The 20,411-nt window shown below is 58.2% G+C and overlaps 1 long non-coding RNA gene across 1 annotated transcript in view; it reads right to left on the reverse strand.

Annotated features, from left to right (window-relative positions):
• LOC140199877 (uncharacterized) overlaps positions 1 to 3,707 on the reverse strand; it is an 85,118-nt gene extending 81,411 nt beyond the window's left edge. Inside the window, exon 1 of the long non-coding RNA XR_011886512.1 lies at positions 3,147 to 3,707. This is a non-coding gene — a long non-coding RNA (uncharacterized lncRNA). The remainder of the gene's footprint in view (positions 1 to 3,146) is intronic.
• Between the last annotated feature and the right edge of the window lie 16,704 nt (positions 3,708 to 20,411).

The raw sequence follows: 20,411 nt of genomic DNA on the forward strand, positions 1-20,411 counted from the left end.
GTTAACACTGGGAAACCGCGTACTCGAAACGTACTCAGCCCAGGACGGCTGGATCAGGAGTTTTGCAGCAACTGCTTTGGACTTTGGTGCTGATGGAAGAACATCAAGGCAGCCCGGCAGAAGACGCTTCGCATCAGGAGGGTCTGTGCAAAGTCTACATTGCACAGACTTTTCTGCCTGTCTGGAAGAGATTCCTATCCCTTCTCGCTTCTCTGAACAGCTCTTCAAAGGACTAATAAGTAAATATCTTGGTGTTTTGATTTCTGACTGAGTGGTGCAGTAACATGATGGGCTGCAGCTCCAAAATTGCAAGCCTGAGATCCTACACAGGAGTGGCAGCTTCTGGTGAAAGATCTTCTGCAGAGACACCACCTCTCAGACTAATAGCTAAAAAGCATGGTGCAACGCGATATCCCTTCACCTTTGAGTGCAACGGTGAAGTTAGCTACTGTGGCAGTGTCAGTGGGTGGAGATGAGGGCCTTACTGGGATTGGTCAGCTGCACCAGAAGACCCTTTTCTACCTACAGTCCACTAGAGAGTGTCCTTAGCCCTGAGTCTGCGGGTAAACGTCAAAGGGGTCTCATCATAAACAAGAGAAAATCTGCAGATGCTGGAAATCCAGAGCAACAAACACAAGATGCTGGAGGAACTCAGCAGGCCAGGCAGCATCTGTGGAGAAGAGTAGTCAAATTTTTGGGCCAAAACATTGACTGTTCACTCTTTTCCTAGATGCTGCCTGGCCTGCTGAGCTCCTCCAGCATCTTGTGTGTGTTGTTCAAAGGGGTCTTTCCGCCGATAGAGCCAGCAACAGGCCCTGTTCAGGAGGTGATCCTCTATAACGCGCACTTTCACCTCCATGAAGCAGACCTTCTCCCCAAACTGTGTACTTTGGGGGAGATGAGGTCGCCAGCATCTGTATACTGCTCAAGCCAGACGGAGGTCATTCTGGGCATCTGCTTAGCCTCCATCATGTGGTACTAATGGATCTGGAATGGCCGGGGTATGCTGAAAGGTACTTTCATGTATGGCACGGAAGGATCCGCTGAGCTATTGGCCAGCTGCAAGGGGTTTGGTATATTCATAAGAATTGCCCTAAGTGCCAGGCCGCTCTTATCTGTGGCAGTGCAGGACGGCCCCTCTGGGCCTCCCCATTGCCTCCGCCCCTTGCTCCTAACGCCCCCCCCCCCCCCCCCGCCGTTGTGCCTCCTGATCCTGAGGTAAAGGCCAGGAAGGCTAAGGGGAAGAAGAAAGATTTCCAGGTCTTTCCGCTGCAGAAGGATGAGCCAGGGCCTTCCCTTAGTCTCTGCCTGGTGGGTACAGATATCTCTGTGGCTCAGCAAGGGTCTGGAGAGGCTGTGAGGGAGGACGTGGTGCTGAGGGCCAAGAGTTCTGCTGAAATGGAGGTCACCAGGCCTCTCCACATCAGAGGAGGAGTGCATCCTCAGAATCCAAAGATATGGAATCAGCTAAGGGGGAAGATTTACCCCCACAAAAGGCTGCATGCTCAGACACATGGTGGGGGGGGACCGTAGAGCATCCCTCGGTTGCCTCTACCTCCTCGGAACAGAAGGATGGTCCCATCACTCAGAGGCCACCCATGGAAAGAGACTCCCTCTTTGCCGGGACTCCAACCCCTCAGGATGTAGTCTCTGGGTTGAAGGGGATCCTGGCAAATATGGGTTGTTCCCAGGACTGGTTCGTCCTCGGGTGCAGTGGAGAGCTCAGGGTGTGTGTCCTCTGAGGCGAGGATTGGCACTGGTGAACGGGGGTCATTTGCGGTCAGCGGAGAGAGAAGGGGGTCACCGGTGAGGGAGGTCTCTCGGGTTGTAGCTCCATAGAAGCAAAGTTCCCTCTCTGAGGTCAGTGGGCCCCAGCGGTGGGTGACCAAAGCGATCTGGGTGCAGAGGTGGTCAAGGACAAGGTGGCTCGAGCCCTTCTTTCAGACTTCAAGGAGGCTGATGGGATGTTCAAACTGGGCACGGGAGCCATGGCGGAGAGTAGTACCAGCGAGCAGGGGCCAGCTCTGTCCCGCAACAGGAACAGGCTGGCGGGGGCGGGGGTGTTGTTGACAATCCAGGGAGAATGGGGTCTCTTCCTCGCACTGCTCCTGAGGCTAGGGCCATGCCTGTGGAGGGGACACTTGATATGGCCGCTACCGGTAGTGGGGTGAGTGTGTGGGGACGGGGCAGTGAAGATGAGGACTGGGGTGACTGTGTGGGAATGGGACAGAGAGACGAGGACTGGGGTGAGTGTGTGAGAACGGGACAGTGAAGATGAGGACGAGGGTGAGCGTGTGGGGACGGACAGTGAAGATGAGGACTGGGGTGACTGTGTGGGAGCAAGACAGTGAAGATGAGGACTGGGATGAGCGTGTGGGAGCAAGACAGTGAAGATGAGGACCGGGGTGAGTGTGGGGATGGGACAGTGAAGATGAGGATTGGGGTGAGTGTGAGGATGGGACAGTGAAGATGAGGACTGGGGTGACTGTGTGGGAATGGGACAGAGAGAAAGAGGACTGGGGTGAGCGTGTGGGGATGGACAGTGAAGATGAGGACTAGGGTGAGCGTGTGGGAACGGGACCATGAAGATGAGGACTGGAGTGGGTGTGTGGGAGCGAGACACTGAAGATGAGGACTGGGGTGAGCATGTGGGAGCGAGATAGTGAAGATGAGGACTGGGGTAAGCGTGTGGGAGCGAGACAGTGAAGATGACTGGGGTGAGCGTCTGGGGACGGGACAGTGAAGATGAGGATGACCTGGGATGCAGTGACAAGAACGGGGAGGACACTTTTGAAGCCAAAATGGCGGAGGAACTCGTTCCCAGCAGTGAGTCTCAGACTGTGTCTGTGGAGGAAATTTGGGAGTTCTTAGCTGACTCTGCACAGACAGCATAAGGCCTGACTAGCCGCTGATCGATGGAGGGACCTGCCTGGGTTTGTGCGATTTATCCTTAAAAAGGGGAGGAATTTGTTAGTGGTCGTGTTGGAGCGACGCCAATTCAGGGAGTTCCTGAGAGCCCTGTTCGGGGTGCTTGGGCACAGGGTATGTGCCTGCTCCCGGTAGCCAGGGCATTAGTGGGAAGATGTATCTCAGTCAGGAAGGTCACAGTAGCAAGTATCGATATCAATGGCGGCAGGGAGTCTTACCGCGGGTTCCGACATCTCTCAGGCCTCAGGGAACGAAGATATGTGGTGAGCTTCCTGCAGGAAACCCACACCTCCACCTGGCTCCCAGAATGACATGAGTCATCTCAGCTCCGATTCGAACAGGGTGGCGATCTTGTTGCCCCAACCTTCCAGCTGGAGATGGTGAAGGTTACCGAGCTCAGGCCAGGTCGCTGGCTGTATCTCGCCGTGCAGTTGGGTCGGTGTACGGTTACACTTGTTAACGTGTCCGCGCTTCCATCGGGAGATAGCTGTGCTGTTGGGCTACATTGACCAAGGCGAGTGCGTTGTTCCGTTCCCGAGGCTCTGGCGGGACGTGGGCAAAGCTCACGTCCGACTCTTTTGCAAGGAATACGCCCGAGGATCGATCAAGAAGCGGGTGTCCCAGATCGAGCGGCTCGAGAAAGCTTGACCTAGAGTTTCAGCTGATCCCAACCACAGGCGACCCGCTCCATTGACAGAGGTACCGGGGAAGAAGGAAGCGCTGAGGTGCTTTCGTGAGGACAGGGATCCAGCAGAAGATCTGGACCGTGCCTCGCCATTCTTTACTCTGGAGAAATGGAGGGGTGTGGGCAGGCAACTGTGGAGCTGCTGGCAGAGGAAGGCTCTTGCGTCACGGATCCGGCGAGAATGGTTAAGGAAGATCGCTCATCTTATGCGATCCTGTTCTCGCCGGGCCCGCCAAGTAAGGAGGCGCAGGGAGTGCTGAGGGCGGATCTCCAGGGGCTGGACTCTCCCTTGTCGCTGGGGGAATTGACTTTCGCATTAACCAGCTACAGGGAGGCAAGCCCCGGGGCTGGACCGGTTGACTGTGGAATTCCTCCCCGCCTTCTGGGACATACTGGGTGCTGACTACACCAGACTGCTGGACAAAAGCCGGCCGACAGGTGGGATGCCCCCCTCTTGGCGCGGGGCGGGCGTGGTCCTACCGCCGTAGAAGGGGGATCTTGGCCACCTGAAGAATCCGGTGTCTGTCCTGTCCACCAAAAATAAGATCTTCGCCCAGGCAATGGCCAATGCCCTGGGTTCGTGCTGTCCTAAATGATCCATTACAGGGTCCCGGGCTGGTCCATTCAGGACAATATCCACCTCGTTTCTTGACGACGCCCTTTTACTTTGGTGGGGCCGGAACTTCAGGGCTGCCCGATGTCGGGGATCTGTTCTCCCTCTCTCTCTCTCTCTCTCTGCGTACAGCCTTTCCAGTGCCTTCTTAGGAAGCGGTTCTCAGGTCTGATTCCACGCGGGCCGGAGAGGAAGGTAGTCCTTTCGGCCTATGCCGGTGATGTCCTCCTCATGATCACCATCCCCGTTGACCTACAGAGTTGTGAAATCGCCAGCGGGTTTTCTCAGCCGTGTCCTCTGTCACGGTCAACAGGGAGAAAGTGCTCTGATCTTTTCGTGGGTCAGTGGGAGATGGACTCCCTACCGGAGATCATAGGAACAATTGGTGTGGAGCAGCACACACCTCCTCTGACTGGAGGTCTACCTAAACTCCACAGCGGACAACTTGGTCGGCCAGCTGGCGGGAGTTAGAGAGTCTGCCCGGGTCCACTCCACCCAGTCTCGGGGCAGGGCGTCGGTCATTAACCAGCCGGTAGTCTCCATGTTTTGGTACCGGCTGGTCATCTTAGTCTTGCCCTCGGTATTATCGCCAGGATTCAGAGGAAGTTGGTAGACTTCTGGGGCAACAGGAGGCATTGAATCTCCGCTGTGACCCTGCGTCTTCCGATTGTGGAGGGCGGTCAGTCTCTGGTGTGTGTACTTACCCGGTTGGCAGCTCTGCCTCAGGACCCTGCAGAGATGCCTGTACAACGAGCACCTTCCGAGGTGGCACACACTGTCGACACACTTTCTTCGCCGTGGATATTGCCGTAAGGAGGGTACGTGACTCCTGGCGTTGAGCGTCAGCCGCTCTGCTGTGCGGGACTGCCTGCTTTTCACCCGGAGATACTGCGGTTCTGGGGTAGAGACTCCTCCGGTCAGACTGTTCCTGCCCCTGCAGGGGTAGCGCTCGGGCCGCGGGGTAGGTCATTGCCCAGCCCTCCATGCTGGGTGCGCGGGTGGCTTGGGAGTGTGGAGTGGCTCCGGCCGCGCCGACCCCTGCTCCGTCGGAGGTGCTCGTGGGACCCAAACCCACACAGCAAAATGAAGGGTCTGGGCCTGAAACGTCCACTGTTTACTCTTTTCTGTAGATGCTGCATGCCTCATAGCATGGGTCGCTTCCCGGAGACACCCACCGTTCCGCTCCGCGACGCGCCGACACCGTTCCTGTACGGACTGTTCATGGCCCTCGCCTGCCATCAGTCACGACGTGGCGGCCTGTCTCACCATCAGGCCCTGAGGGAGGCCCCCAGTGGAAGTCCTGCTATGTCGGGCTTTTTCCCCTGTACACTGGAGACCTGGGCCGGAGGGTGTTGCACAGGGCAGTATGGTACAATAGATTCACTGATACACGGACCACCTGTCCTTTCTGTGGCGGGAGGAGTCAATACGCCTGTCTACATGGAGCGGGACGAGTCAATACGCCTGTCTACATGGAGCGGGAGGAGTCAATACGCCTGTCTACATGGAGCGGGACGAGTCAATACGCGTGTCTACATGGAGCGGGAGGAGTCAATACGCCTGTCTACATGGAGCGGGAGGAGTCAATACGCGTGTCTACATGGAGCGGGAGGAGTCAATACGCGTGTCTACATGGCGCGGGAGGAGTCAATACGCGTGTCTACATGGAGCGGGAGGAGTCAATACGCCTGTTTACATGGAGCGGGAGGAGTCAATACGCGTGTCTACATGGCGCGGGAGGAGTCAATACGCCTGTCTACATGGAGCGGGAAGAGTCAATGCGCCTGTCTACATGGAGCGGGAGAAGTCAATACGCGTGTCTACATGGAGCGGGAGGAGTCAATACGCGTGTCTACGTGGAGCGGGAGGAGTCAATACGCGTGTCTACATGGAGCAGGAGGAGTCAATACGCCTGTCTACGTGGAGCGGGAGGAGTCAATACGCGTGTCTACGTGGAGCGGGAGGAGTCAATACGCCTGTCTACATGGAGCGGGAAGAGTCAATGCGCCTGTCTACATGGAGCGGGAGAAGTCAATACGCGTGTCTACATGGAGCGGGAGGAGTCAATACGCGTGTCTACGTGGAGCGGGAGGAGTCAATACGCGTGTCTACGTGGAGCGGGAGGAGTCAATACGCCTGTCTACGTGGAGCGGGAGGAGTCAATACGCGTGTCTACGTGGAGCGGGAGGAGTCAATACGCGTGTCTACGTGGAGCGGGAGGAGTCAATACGCCTGTCTACGTGGAGCGGGAGGAGTCAATACACGTGTCTACGTGGAGCGGGAGGAGTCAATACGCGTGTCTACGTGGAGCGGGAGGAGTCAATACGCGTGTCTACGTGGAGCGGGAGGAGTCAATACGCGTGTCTACGTGGAGCGGGAGGAGTCAATACGCCTGTGTACGTGGAGCGAGAGGAGTCAATACGCCTGTCTACGTGGAGCGGGAGGAGTCAATACGCCTGTCTACGTGGAGCGGGAGGAGTCAATACGCGTGTCTACGTGGAGCGGGAGGAGTCAATACGCCTGTCTACGTGGAGCGGGAGGAGTCAATACGCCTGTCTACATGGAGCGGGAGGAGTCAATACGCGTGTCTACATGGAGCGGGAGGAGTCAATACGCGTGTCTACATGGAGCGGGAGGAGTCAATACGCCTGTCTACATGGAGCGGGAGGAGTCAATACGCGTGTCTACATGGAGCGGGAGGAGTCAATACGCGTGTCTACATGGAGCGGGAGAGGTTGCAGCCCCTGTTTGAATATCTGAAGGGGCTGCTTCTCGAGTGCTGGCTGCACTTCAGCCCCACTCTCCCGGTTTATGGGCACCCGGTAAGGAGCGGTGCGGGTCGCTCGGAGGATGCCCTGGTAGACTGGCTCCTGGACCCAGCTGAGGTGGCCATTCACGAATCAAAGCATCGGCCTGTCGAGGGCTCTGGTGTGTGTGCTTACCCAGTCAGCAGTCTCCTCCTCAGTACCCGGCGGAGATACATGCCTGCCGCTCTTCTGGGGCTACATTTGTGCCGGGGTGTCCTTGGAGAGGGTGCATGCAAGAATTATGGTCACGGGGGTATTTCCTGGAACGATGACCCCCCAAGGAACTGAGTGCATTGTAGCTGGTAATAACAGTATTTTAATCTGGCTTCCCTATCTGTGTTATAACCCCTAACCTTTATATGTCTATTGTTTTGTACATTTGTAAAAAAGTAGCGGCACTGAGAAAGGCCGCACTGTCGGGGGCGTGAACGTAGAACAAAACAGCTCAGGAACAGGCCCTTCGGCCCACAATTTTGTGCCAAACTCATTCCATTGTTCATCAAATTCCCAACTAAACTAATCCTTTCTGCCTACACAACGTCCATATCCTTCCATTTTCCTCACGTTCGCGTGCTTTAAAAGTCCCGAATGAATCTACCTCTACCTCCATCCAGGCTCCCACCGCTCTGGGTAAATAACTTGCCCCTCACATCTCCTTTGAAGTCACCTTCTCTCGCCTTAAATGTATGCCTTCTGCTGTTAGACATTTCAACACTCGGGGAAAAGATATTGCCTGTGTGTTCAATTGATGCCTTTCAAAGCTTCTGTCAGATCTCCCCTCATCCTCCGCAGCTCCAAAGACCATAGCCAAAGTTCATCCGCCCTCTCATTACAGCACATGCCCTCTAATCCAGACAATACCCTTTTCTGCACCCTCTCCAAAGCCTTGACATTCTCCCTATAATGGAGTGATTAAATCTGCATGCAATACTCCAGATGTGGCTTAACCAGAGCTCTATGAAGCTGCAACCTAACATTCTGACTCTTCAACTCAGTGCCTCGTCAAATAAAGACAAGTACATCATCTGCCTTTCTAATTTCTGTAATCACTTTCAGGAGCGAGCTATGAACTTGGGCTCCAAGATGCCTCTGCGCATCAACACTGAGGGACGGTCACACTGTGAATGTGGTGATACTGAGAGAGGGTCACACTGTGGGAGGGGAGGTACTGAGGGAGGATCACACTATGGGAGGGGTAATACTGAGGGAGGATCACACTATGGGAGGGGTGATACTGAGGGAGGATCACACTGTGGGAGGGGTGGTACTGAGAGAGGGTCACACTGTGGGAGGGGAGGTACTGAGGGAGGATCACACTGTGGGAGTGGGGGTACTGAGGGAGGATCACACTGTGGGAGGGGTGGTACTGAGGGAGAGTCACACTGTGGGAGGGGTGGTACTGAGGGAGAGCCACACTGTGGGAGGGGTGGTACTGAGGGAAGATCACACCGTGGGAGGGGTGATACTGAGGGAGGATTACACTGTGGGAGTGGGGGTACTGAGGGAGAGTCACACTGTGGGAGGGGAGGTAATGAGGGAGGGTCACACTGTGGGAGGGGCGTTACTGAGGGAGGGTCACACTGTGGGAGGGGCGTTACTGAGGGAGAGCCACACTGTGGGAGGGGTGATACTGAGGGAGGATCACACTGTGGAGTGGTGGTACTGAGGGAGGATCACAGTGTGGGAGGGGTGGTGCTGAGGGAGAGTCACACTGTGGGAGGGGTGGTACTGAGGGAGAGTCACACTGTGGGAGGGGTGGTACTGAGGGAGGATCACACTGTGGGAGGGGTGATACTGAGGGAGGATCACACTGTGGGAGGGGTGGTACTGAGGGAGAGTCACACTGTGGGAGGGGAGGTACTGAGGGAGAGCCACACTGTGGGAGGGGAGATACTGAGGGAGGATCACATGTGGAGGGGTGGTACTGAGGGAGAGTCACACTGTTGGAGGAGTGGTACTGAGGCAGGATCACACTGTGGGAGTGGTGGTACTGAGGGAGGATCACACTGTGGGAGTGAGGGTCCTGAGGGAGAGTCACACTGTGGGAGGGGTGGTACTGAGGGAGGGTCACACTGTTGGAGGGGTGATACTGAGGGAGGATCACACTGTGGAGAGGTGGTACTGAGGGAGGATCACACTGTGGGAGTGGGGGTACTGAGGGAGAGTCACACGGTTGGAGGGGTGGTACTGAGGGAGGATCACACTGTGGGAGGGGTGGTACTGAGGGAGGATCACACTGTGGGAGGGGTGGCACTGAGGGAGGGTCACACTGTGGGAGGGGCGTTACTGAGGGAGAGTCACACTGTGGGAGGGGTGGTACTGAGGGAGGATCACACTGTGGAGGGGTGGTACTGAGGGAGGATCACACTGTGGGAGGGATGGTGCTGAGGGAGAGTCACACTGTGGGAGGGGTGGTACTGAGGGAGGGTCACACTGTGGGAGGGGTGGCACTGAGGGAAGATCACACTGTGGGGGGGTGGTACTGAGGGAGGATCACCCTGTGGGAGTGGGGGTACTGAGGGAGAGTCACACTGTGGGAGGGGTGGTACTGAGGGAGGGTCACACTGTGGGAGGGGCGTTACTGAGGGAGGGTCACACTGTGGGAGGGGCGTTAATGAGGGAGACCCACACTGCGGGAGGAGTGATACTGAGGGAGGATCACACTGTGGAGTGGTGGTTAGAGGGAGGATCACAGTGTGGGAGCGGTGGTGCTGAGGGAGAGCCACACTGTGGGAGGGGTGGTACTGAGGGAGAGTCACACTGTGGGAGGGGTGGTACTGAGGGAGGATCACACTGTGGGAGGGGTGGTACTGAGGGAGAGTCACACTGTGGGAGGGGAGGTACTGAGGGAGAGCCACACTGTGGGAGGGGTGGTACTGAGGGAGGATCACACTGTGGGAGGGGTGATACTGCAGGAGGATCACACTGTGGGAGGGGTGGTACTGAGGGAGTGTCACACTGTGGGAGGGGAGGTACTGAGGGAGAGCCACACTGTGGGAGGGGTGATACTGAGGGAGGATCACACTGTGGAGGGGTGGTACTGAGGGAGAGTCACACGGTTGGAGGAGTGGTACTGAGGAGGATCACACTGTGGGAGGGGTGGTACTGAGGGAGGGTCACACTGTGGGAGGGGTGGTACTGAGGGAGAGTCACACTGTGGGAGGGGCGTTACTGAGGGAGGATCACAGTGTGGGAGGGGTGGTACTGAGGGAAGATCACACTGTGGGGGGGTGGTACTGAGGGAGGATCACACTGTGGGAGTGGGGGTACTGAGGGAGAGTCACACTGTGGGAGGGGTGGTACTGAGGGAGGATCACACTGTGGAGGGGTGGTACTGAGGGAGGCTCACACTGTGCGAGGGGCATTACTGAGGGAAGGTCACACTGTGGGAGGGGCGTTACTGAGGGAGAGCCACACTGTGGGAGGGGTGGTACTGAGGGAGGATCACACTGTGGGAGGGGTGATACTGGGGGAGGATCACACTGTGGGAGTGGGGGCACTGAGGGAGAGTCACTCTGTGGGAGGAGTGGTACTGAGGGAGGATCACAGTGTGGGAGGGGTGGTGCTGAGGGAGAGTCACACTGTGGGAGGGGTGATACTGAGGGAGGATCACACTGTGGGAGTGGGGGTACTGAGGGAGAGTCACACTGTGGGAGGGGTGGTACTGAGGGAGGGTCACACTGTGGGAGGGGTGGTACTGAGGGAGGATCACACTGTGGGAGAGGTGGTACTGAGGGAGGGTCACACTGTGGGAGGGGCGTTACTGAGGCCAAGCCACACTGTGGGAGGGGTGATACTGAGGGAGGATCACACTGTGGAGAAGTGGTACTGAGGGAGGATCACAGTGTGGGAGGGGTGGTGCTGAGGGAGAGTCACACTGTGGGAGGGGTGATACTGAGGGAGGATCACACTGTGGGAGTGGGGGTACTGAGGGAGAGTCACACTGTGGGAGGGGTGGTACTGAGGGAGGGTCACACTGTGGGAGGGGTGGTACTGAGGGAGGGTCACACTGTGTGAGGGGTGATACTGACGGAGAGTCACACTGTAGTAGGGGTGGTACTGAGGGAGGGTCACACTGTGGGAGGGGTGGTACTGAGGGAGGGTCACACTGTGGGAGGGGTGATACTGAGGGAGGATCACACTGTGGAGAGGTGGTACTGAGGGAGGATCACACTGTGGGAGGGGTGGGGCTGAGGGAGAGTCACACTGTGGGAGGGGTGGTACTGAGGGAGGATCACACTGTGGGAGGGATGATACTGAGGGAGGATCACACTGTGGGAGTGGGGGTACTGAGGGAGGATCACACTGTGGGAGGAGTGATACTGAGGGAGGATCACACTGTGGAGGGGTGATACTGAGGGAAGATCACACTGTGGGAGGGGTGATACTGAGGGAGGGTCACACTGTGGGAGTGGGGGTACTGAGGGAGAGTCACACTGTGGGAGTGGTGGTACTGAGGGAGAGTCACACTGTGGGAGGGGTGGTACTGAGGGAGGGTCACACTGTGGGAGGGGTGATACTGAGGGAGAGTCACACTGTGGGAGGGGTGGTACTGAGGGAGGATCAAACTGTGGGAGGGGTGGTACTGGGGGGGGGTCACACTGTGGGAGTGGCAGAACTGTGGGATGGTCACACTGTGGGAGGGGTGGTACTGAGGGAGGATCACACTGTGGGAGGGGCGTTACTGAGGGACAGCCACACTGTGGGAGGGGTGGTACTGAGGGAGAGTCACACTGTGGGAGGGGTGGTACTGAGGGAGGGTCACACTGTGGGAGGGGTGATACTGAGGGAGGATCACACTGTGGAGAGGTGGTACTGAGGGAGGATCACACTGTGGGAGGGGTGGTGCTGAGGGAGAGTCACACTGTGGGAGGGGTGGTACTGAGAGAGGATCACACTGTGGGAGGGGTGATACTGAGGGAGGATCACACTGTGGAAGTGGGGGTACTGAGGGAGGATCACACTGTGGGAGGGGTGATACTGAGGGAGGATCACACTGTGGAGGGGTGATACTGAGGGAAGATCACACTGTGGGAGGGGTGATACTGAGGGAGGGTCACACTGTGGGAGTGGGGGTACTGAGGGAGAGTCACACTGTGGGAGTGGTGGTACTGAGGGAGAGTCACACTGTGGGAGGGGTGGTACTGAGGGAGGGTCACACTGTGGGAGGGGTGATACTGAGGGAGAGTCACACTGTGGGAGGGGTGGTACTGAGGGAGGATCACACTGTGGGAGGGGTGGTACTGAGGGGGGGGTCACACTGTGGGTGTGGCAGTACTGTGGGATGGTCACACTGTGGGAGGTGTGGTACTGAGGGAGGATCACACTGTGGGAGGGGTGGTACCGAGGGAGGATCACACTGTGGGAGTGGGGGTACTGAGGGAGGATCACACTGTGGGAGGGGTGATACTGAGGGAGGATCACACTGTGTGAGTGGGGGTACTGAGGGATAGTCACACTGTGGGAGTGGCAGTACTGTGGGATGGTCACACTGTGGGAGGGGTGGTACTGAGGGAGGATCATACTGTGGGAGTGGAGGTACTGAGGGAGGGTCACACTGTGGGAGGGGTGGTACTGAGGGAGGAGCACATTGTGGGAGGGGTGGTACTCAGGAAGGGTCACACTGTGGGAGGGGTGGTACTGAGGGAGGATCACACTGTGGAGGGGTGGTACTGAGGGAGGATCACACTGTGGGAGTGGGGGTACTGAGGGAGAGTCACACTGTGGGAGGGGTGGTACTGAGGGAGGATCACACTGTGGGAGGGGTGGTACTGAGGGAGAGTCACACTATGGGAGGGGTGGTACTGAGGGAGGATCACACTGTGGAGGGGTGGTACTGAGGGAGGATCACACTGTGGGAGGGGCGTTACTGAGGCAGGGTCAGACTGTGGGAGGGGCGTTACTGAGGGAGAGCCACACTGTGGGAGGGGTGGTACTGAGGGAGGATCACACTGTGGGAGGGGTGATACTGTGGGAGGATCACACTGTGGGAGTGGGGGTACTGAGGGAGAGTCACACTGTGGGAGGGGTGGTACTGAGGGAGGATCACAGTGTGGGAGGGGTGGTGCTGAGGGAGAGTCACACTGTGGGAGGGGTGGTGCTGAGGGAGAGTCACACTGTGGGAGGGGTGGTGCTGAGGGAGAGTCACACTGTGGGAGGGGTGGTACTGAGGGAGAGTCACACTGTGGGAGGGGTGGTACTGAGGGAGGATCACACTGTGGGAGGGGCGTTACTGAGGGAGGGTCACACTGTGGGAGGGGCGTTACTGAGGGAGAGCCACACTGTGGGAGGGGTGGTACTGAGGGAGGATCAGACTGTGGGAGTGGGGGTACTGAGGGAGAGTCACACTGTGGGAGGGGTGGTACTGAGGGAGAGTCACACTGTGGGAGGGGTGGTACTGAGGGAGGATCACACTGTGGGAGGGGTGATACTGAGGGAGGATCACACTGTGGGAGTGGGGGTACTGAGGGAGGATCACACTGTGGGAGGGGTGGTACTGAGGGAGAGTCACACTCTGGGAGGGGTGGTACTGAGGGAGGATCACAGTGTGGGAGGGGTGGTACTGAGGGAGAGTCACACTGTGGGAGGGGTGGTACTGAGGGAAGATCACATTGTGGTGGGGTGGTACTGAGGGAGGATCACACTGTGGGAGTGGTGGTACTGAGGGAGAGTCACACTGTAGTAGGGGTGGTACTGAGGGAGGATCACACTGTGGGAGGGGTGGTACTGAGGGAGAGTCACACTATGGGAGGGGTGGTACTGAGGGAGGATCACACTGTGGAGGGGTGGTACTGAGGGAGGATCACACTGTGGGAGGTGCGTTACTGAGGGAGAGCCACACTGTGGGAGGAGTGGTACTGAGGGAGGATCACACTGTGGGAGGGGTGATACTGTGGGAGGATCACACTGTTGGAGTGGGGGTACTGAGGGAGAGTCACACTGTGAGAGGGGTGGTACTGAGGGAGGGTCACACTGTGGGAGGGGTGATATTGAGGGAGAGTCACACTGTGGGAGGGGTGGTACTGAGGGAGGATCACACTGTGGAGAGGTGGTACTGAGGGAGGGTCACACTGTGGGAGGGGTGTTACTGAGGGAGAGCCACACTTTGGGAGGGGTGATACTGAGGGAGGATCACACTGTGGAGAGGTGGTACTGAGGGAGGATCACACTGTGGGAGGGGTGGTACTGAGGGAGGATCACACTGTGGGAGGGGTGGTACTGAGGGAGAGTCACACTGTGGGAGGGGTGGTACTGAGGGAGGATCACAGTGTGGGAGGGGTGGTACTGAGGGAGAGTCACACTGTGGGAGGGGTGGTGCTGAGGGAGAGTCACACTGTGGGAGGGGTGGTACTGAGGGAGGATCACACTGTGGGAGGTGTGATACTGAGGGAGGATCACACTGTGGGAGTGGGGTACTGAGGGAGAGTCACACTGTGGGAGGGGTGGTACTGAAGGAGGGTCACACTGTGGGAGGGGTGATACTAAGGGAGAGTCACACTGTGGTAGGGGTGGTACTCAGGGAGGGTCACACTGTGGGAGGGGTGGTACTGAGGAAGGATCACACTGTGGGAGAGGTGGTACTGAGGGAGGGTCACACAGTGGGAGGGGTGATATTGAGGGAGAGTCACACTGTGGTAGGGGTGGTACTGAGGGAGGATCACACTGTGGAGGGGTGGTACTGAGGGAGAGTCACACTGTTGGAGGAGTGGTACTGAGGGAGGATCACACTGTGGGAGGGGTGGTACCGAGGGAGGATCACACTGTGGGAGTGGGGGTACTGAGGGAGGATCACACTGTGGGAGGGGTGATACTGAGGGAGGATCACACTGTGTGAGTGGGGGTACTGAGGGAGAGTCACACTGTGGGAGTGGAGGTACTGAGGGAGGATCACACTGTGTGAGTGCGGGTACTGAGGGATAGTCACACTGTGGGAGTGGCAGTACTGTGGGATGGTCACACTGTGGGAGGGGTGGTACTGAGGGAGGATCATACTGTGGGAGTGGAGGTACTGAGGGAGGGTCACACTGTGGGAGGGGTGGTACTGAGGGAGGATCACATTGTGGGAGGGGTGGTACTCAGGAAGGGTCACACTGTGGGAGGGGTGGTACTGAGGGAGGATCACACTGTGGAGGGGTGGTACTGAGGGAGGATCACACTGTGGGAGTGGGGGTACTGAGGGAGAGTCACACTGTGGGAGGGGTAGTACTGAGGGAGGATCACACTGTGGGAGGGGTGGTACTGAGGGAGAGTCACACTATGGGAGGGGTGGTACTGAGGGAGGATCACACTGTGGAGGGGTGGTACTGAGGGAGGATCACACTGTGGGAGGGGCGTTACTGAGGCAGGGTCAGACTGTGGGAGGGGCGTTACTGAGGGAGAGCCACACTGTGGGAGGGGTGGTACTGAGGGAGGATCACACTGTGGGAGGGGTGATACTGTGGGAGGATCACACTGTGGGAGTGGGGGTACTGAGGGACAGTCACACTGTGGGAGGGGTGGTACTGAGGGAGGATCACAGTGTGGGAGGGGCGGTGCTGAGGGAGAGTCACACTGTGGGAGGGGTGGTGCTGAGGGAGAGTCACACTGTGGGAGGGGTGGTACTGAGGGAGAGTCACACTGTGGGAGGGGTGGTACTGAGGGAGGATCACACTGTGGGAGGGGTGATACAAAGGGAGGATCACACTGTGGGAGGGGTGGTACTGAGGGAGAGTCACACTGTGGGAGGGGTGATACTGAAGGAGGATCACACTGTGGAGGGGTGGTACTGAGGGAGGATCACACTGTGGGAGGGGTGGTACTGAGGGAGAGTCACACTGTGGGAGAGGTGGTACTGAGGGAGGATCACACTGTGGGAGGGGTGGTACTGAGGGAGAGTCACACTATGGGAGGGGTGGTACTGAGGGAGGATCACACTGTGGAGGGGTGGTACTGAGGGAGGATCACACTGTGGGAGGGGCGTTACTGAGGGAGGGTCACACTGTGGGAGGGGCGTTACTGAGGGAGAGCCACACTGTGGGAGGGGTGGTACTGAGGGAGGATCAGACTGTGGGAGTGGGGGTACTGAGGGAGAGTCACACTGTGGGAGGGGTGGTACTGAGGGAGGATCACACTGTGGGAGGGGTGATACTAAGGGAGGATCACACTGTGGGAGGGGTGGTACTGAGGGAGAGTCACACTGTGGGAGGGGTGATACTGAAGGAGGATCACACTGTGGAGGGGTGGTACTGAGGGAGGGTCACACTGTGGGAGGGGTGATATTGAGGGAGAGTCACACTGTGGGAGGGGTGGTACTGAGGGAGGATCACACTGTGGGAGGGGTGGTACTGAGGAGAGTCACACTGTGGGAGGGGTGATATTGAGGGAGGATCACAGTGTGGGAGGGGTGGTACTGAGGGAGAGTCACACTTGGGAGGGGTGGTACTGAGGGAAGATCACATTGTGGTGGGGTGGTACTGAGGGAGGATCACACTGTGGGAGTGGGGGGTACTGAGGGAGAGTCACACTGTGGGAGGGGTGGTACTGAGGGAGGATCACACTGTGGGAGGGGTGGTACTGAGGGAGAGTCACACTATGGGAGGGGTGGTACTGAGGGAGGATCACACTGTGGAGGGGTGGTACTGAGGGAGGATCACACTGTGGGAGGTGCGTTACTGAGGGAGAGCCACACTGTGGGAGGGGTGGTACTGAGGGAGGATCACACTGTGGGAGGGGTGATACTGTGGGAGGATCACACTGTGGGAGTGGGGGTACTGAGGGAGAGTCACACTGTGGGAGGGGTGGTACTGAGGGAGGATCACAGTGTGGGAGGGGGGTGCTGAGGGAGAGTCACACTCTGGGAGGGGTGGTGCTGAGGGAGAGTCACACTGTGGGAGGGGTGGTACTGAGGGAGGATCACACTGTGGGAGGGGTGATACTGAGGGGGGATCACACTGTTGGAGTGGGGGTACTGAGGGAGAGTCACACTGTGAGAGGGGTGGTACTGAGGGAGGGTCACACTGTGGGAGGGGTGATATTGAGGGAGAGTCACACTGTGGGAGGGGTGGTACTGAGGGAGGATCACACTGTGGAGAGGTGGTACTGAGGGAGGGTAATACTGTGGGAGGGGCGTTACTGAGGGAGAGCCACACTGTGGGAGGGGTGATACTGAGGGAGGATCACACTGTGGAGAGGTGGTACTGAGGGAGGATCACACTGTGGGAGGGGTGGTACTGAGGGAGGATCACACTGTGGGAGGGGTGGTACTGAGGGAGAGTCACACTGTGGGAGGGGTGGTACTGAGGGAGGATCACAGTGTGGGAGGGGTGGTACTGAGGGAGAGTCACACTGTGGGAGGGGTGGTGCTGAGGGAGAGTCACACTGTGGGAGGGGTGGTACTGAGGGAGGATCACACTGTGGGAGGGGTGGTACTGAGGGAGGATCACACTGTGGGAGGGGTGGTACTGAGGGGGGGGTCACACTGTGGGTGTGGCAGTACTGTGGGATGGTCACACTGTGGGAGGTGTGGTACTGAGGGAGGATCACACTGTGGGAGGGGTGGTACCGAGGGAGGATCACACTGTGGGAGTGGGGGTACTGAGGGAGGATCACACTGTGGGAGGGGTGATACTGAGGGAGGATCACACTGTGTGAGTGGGGGTACTGAGGGATAGTCACACTGTGGGAGTGGCAGTACTGTGGGATGGTCACACTGTGGGAGGGGTGGTACTGAGGGAGGATCATACTGTGGGAGTGGAGGTACTGAGGGAGGGTCACACTGTGGGAGGGGTGGTACTGAGGGAGGAGCACATTGTGGGAGGGGTGGTACTCAGGAAGGGTCACACTGTGGGAGGGGTGGTACTGAGGGAGGATCACACTGTGGAGGGGTGGTACTGAGGGAGGATCACACTGTGGGAGTGGGGGTACTGAGGGAGAGTCACACTGTGGGAGGGGTGGTACTGAGGGAGGATCACACTGTGGGAGGGGTGGTACTGAGGGAGAGTCACACTATGGGAGGGGTGGTACTGAGGGAGGATCACACTGTGGAGGGGTGGTACTGAGGGAGGATCACACTGTGGGAGGGGCGTTACTGAGGCAGGGTCAGACTGTGGGAGGGGCGTTACTGAGGGAGAGCCACACTGTGGGAGGGGTGGTACTGAGGGAGGATCACACTGTGGGAGGGGTGATACTGTGGGAGGATCACACTGTGGGAGTGGGGGTACTGAGGGAGAGTCACACTGTGGGAGGGGTGGTACTGAGGGAGGATCACAGTGTGGGAGGGGTGGTGCTGAGGGAGAGTCACACTGTGGGAGGGGTGGTGCTGAGGGAGAGTCACACTGTGGGAGGGGTGGTGCTGAGGGAGAGTCACACTGTGGGAGGGGTGGTACTGAGGGAGAGTCACACTGTGGGAGGGGTGGTACTGAGGGAGGATCACACTGTGGGAGGGGCGTTACTGAGGGAGGGTCACACTGTGGGAGGGGCGTTACTGAGGGAGAGCCACACTGTGGGAGGGGTGGTACTGAGGGAGGATCAGACTGTGGGAGTGGGGGTACTGAGGGAGAGTCACACTGTGGGAGGGGTGGTACTGAGGGAGAGTCACACTGTGGGAGGGGTGGTACTGAGGGAGGATCACACTGTGGGAGGGGTGATACTGAGGGAGGATCACACTGTGGGAGTGGGGGGTACTGAGGGAGGATCACACTGTGGGAGGGGTGGTACTGAGGGAGAGTCACACTCTGGGAGGGGTGGTACTGAGGGAGGATCACAGTGTGGGAGGGGTGGTACTGAGGGAGAGTCACACTGTGGGAGGGGTGGTACTGAGGGAAGATCACATTGTGGTGGGGTGGTACGGAGGGAGGATCACACTGTGGGAGTGGTGGTACTGAGGGAGAGTCACACTGTAGTAGGGGTGGTACTGAGGGAGGATCACACTGTGGGAGGGGTGGTACTGAGGGAGAGTCACACTATGGGAGGGGTGGTACTGAGGGAGGATCACACTGTGGAGGGGTGGTACTGAGGGAGGATCACACTGTGGGAGGTGCGTTACTGAGGGAGAGCCACACTGTGGGAGGAGTGGTACTGAGGGAGGATCACACTGTGGGAGGGGTGATACTGTGGGAGGATCACACTGTTGGAGTGGGGGTACTGAGGGAGAGTCACACTGTGAGAGGGGTGGTACTGAGGGAGGGTCACACTGTGGGAGGGGTGATATTGAGGGAGAGTCACACTGTGGGAGGGGTGGTACTGAGGGAGGATCACACTGTGGAGAGGTGGTACTGAGGGAGGGTCACACTGTGGGAGGGGTGTTACTGAGGGAGAGCCACACTTTGGGAGGGGTGATACTGAGGGAGGATCACACTGTGGAGAGGTGGTACTGAGGGAGGATCACACTGTGGGAGGGGTGGTACTGAGGGAGGATCACACTGTGGGAGGGGTGGTACTGAGGGAGAGTCACACTGTGGGAGGGGTGGTACTGAGGGAGGATCACAGTGTGGGAGGGGTGGTACTGAGGGAGAGTCACACTGTGGGAGGGGTGGTGCTGAGGGAGAGTCACACTGTGGGAGGGGTGGTACTGAGGGAGGATCACACTGTGGGAGGTGTGATACTGAGGGAGGATCACACTGTGGGAGTGGGGTACTGAGGGAGAGTCACACTGTGGGAGGGGTGGTACTGAAGGAGGGTCACACTGTGGGAGGGGTGATACTAAGGGAGAGTCACACTGTGGTAGGGGTGGTACTCAGGGAGGGTCACACTGTGGGAGGGGTGGTACTGAGGAAGGATCACACTGTGGGAGAGGTGGTACTGAGGGAGGGTCACACTGTGGGAGGGGCGTTACTGAGGGAGAGCCACACTGTGGGAGGGGTGATACTGAGGGAAGATCACACTGTGGAGAGGTGGGACTGAGGGAGGATCACACTGTGGGAGTGGGGGTACTGAGGGAGGATCACACTGTGGGAGGGGTGGTACCGAGGGAGGATCACACTGTGGGAGTGGGGGTACTGAGGGAGAGTCACAATGTGGGAGGGGTGGTACTGAGGGAGGATCATACTGTGGGAGTGGAGGTACTGAGGGAGGGTCACACTGTGGGAGGGGTGATACTGAGGGGGAATCACACTGTTGGAGTGGGGGGTAGTGAGGGAGAGTCACACTGTGGGAGGGGTGGTACTGAGGGAGGGTCACACAGTGGGAGGGGTGATATTGAGGGAGAGTCACACTGTGGTAGGGGTGGTACTGAGGGAGGATCACACTGTGGAGGGGTGGTACTGAGGGAGAGTCACACTGTTGGAGGAGTGGTACTGAGGGAGGATCACACTGTGGGAGGGGTGGTACCGAGGGAGGATCACACTGTGGGAGTGGGGGTACTGAGGGAGGATCACACTGTGGGAGGGGTGATACTGAGGGA

Source organism: Mobula birostris, chromosome 6 (assembly GCF_030028105.1).
Source record: "Mobula birostris isolate sMobBir1 chromosome 6, sMobBir1.hap1, whole genome shotgun sequence".
NCBI lineage: Eukaryota > Metazoa > Chordata > Chondrichthyes > Myliobatiformes > Myliobatidae > Mobula > Mobula birostris.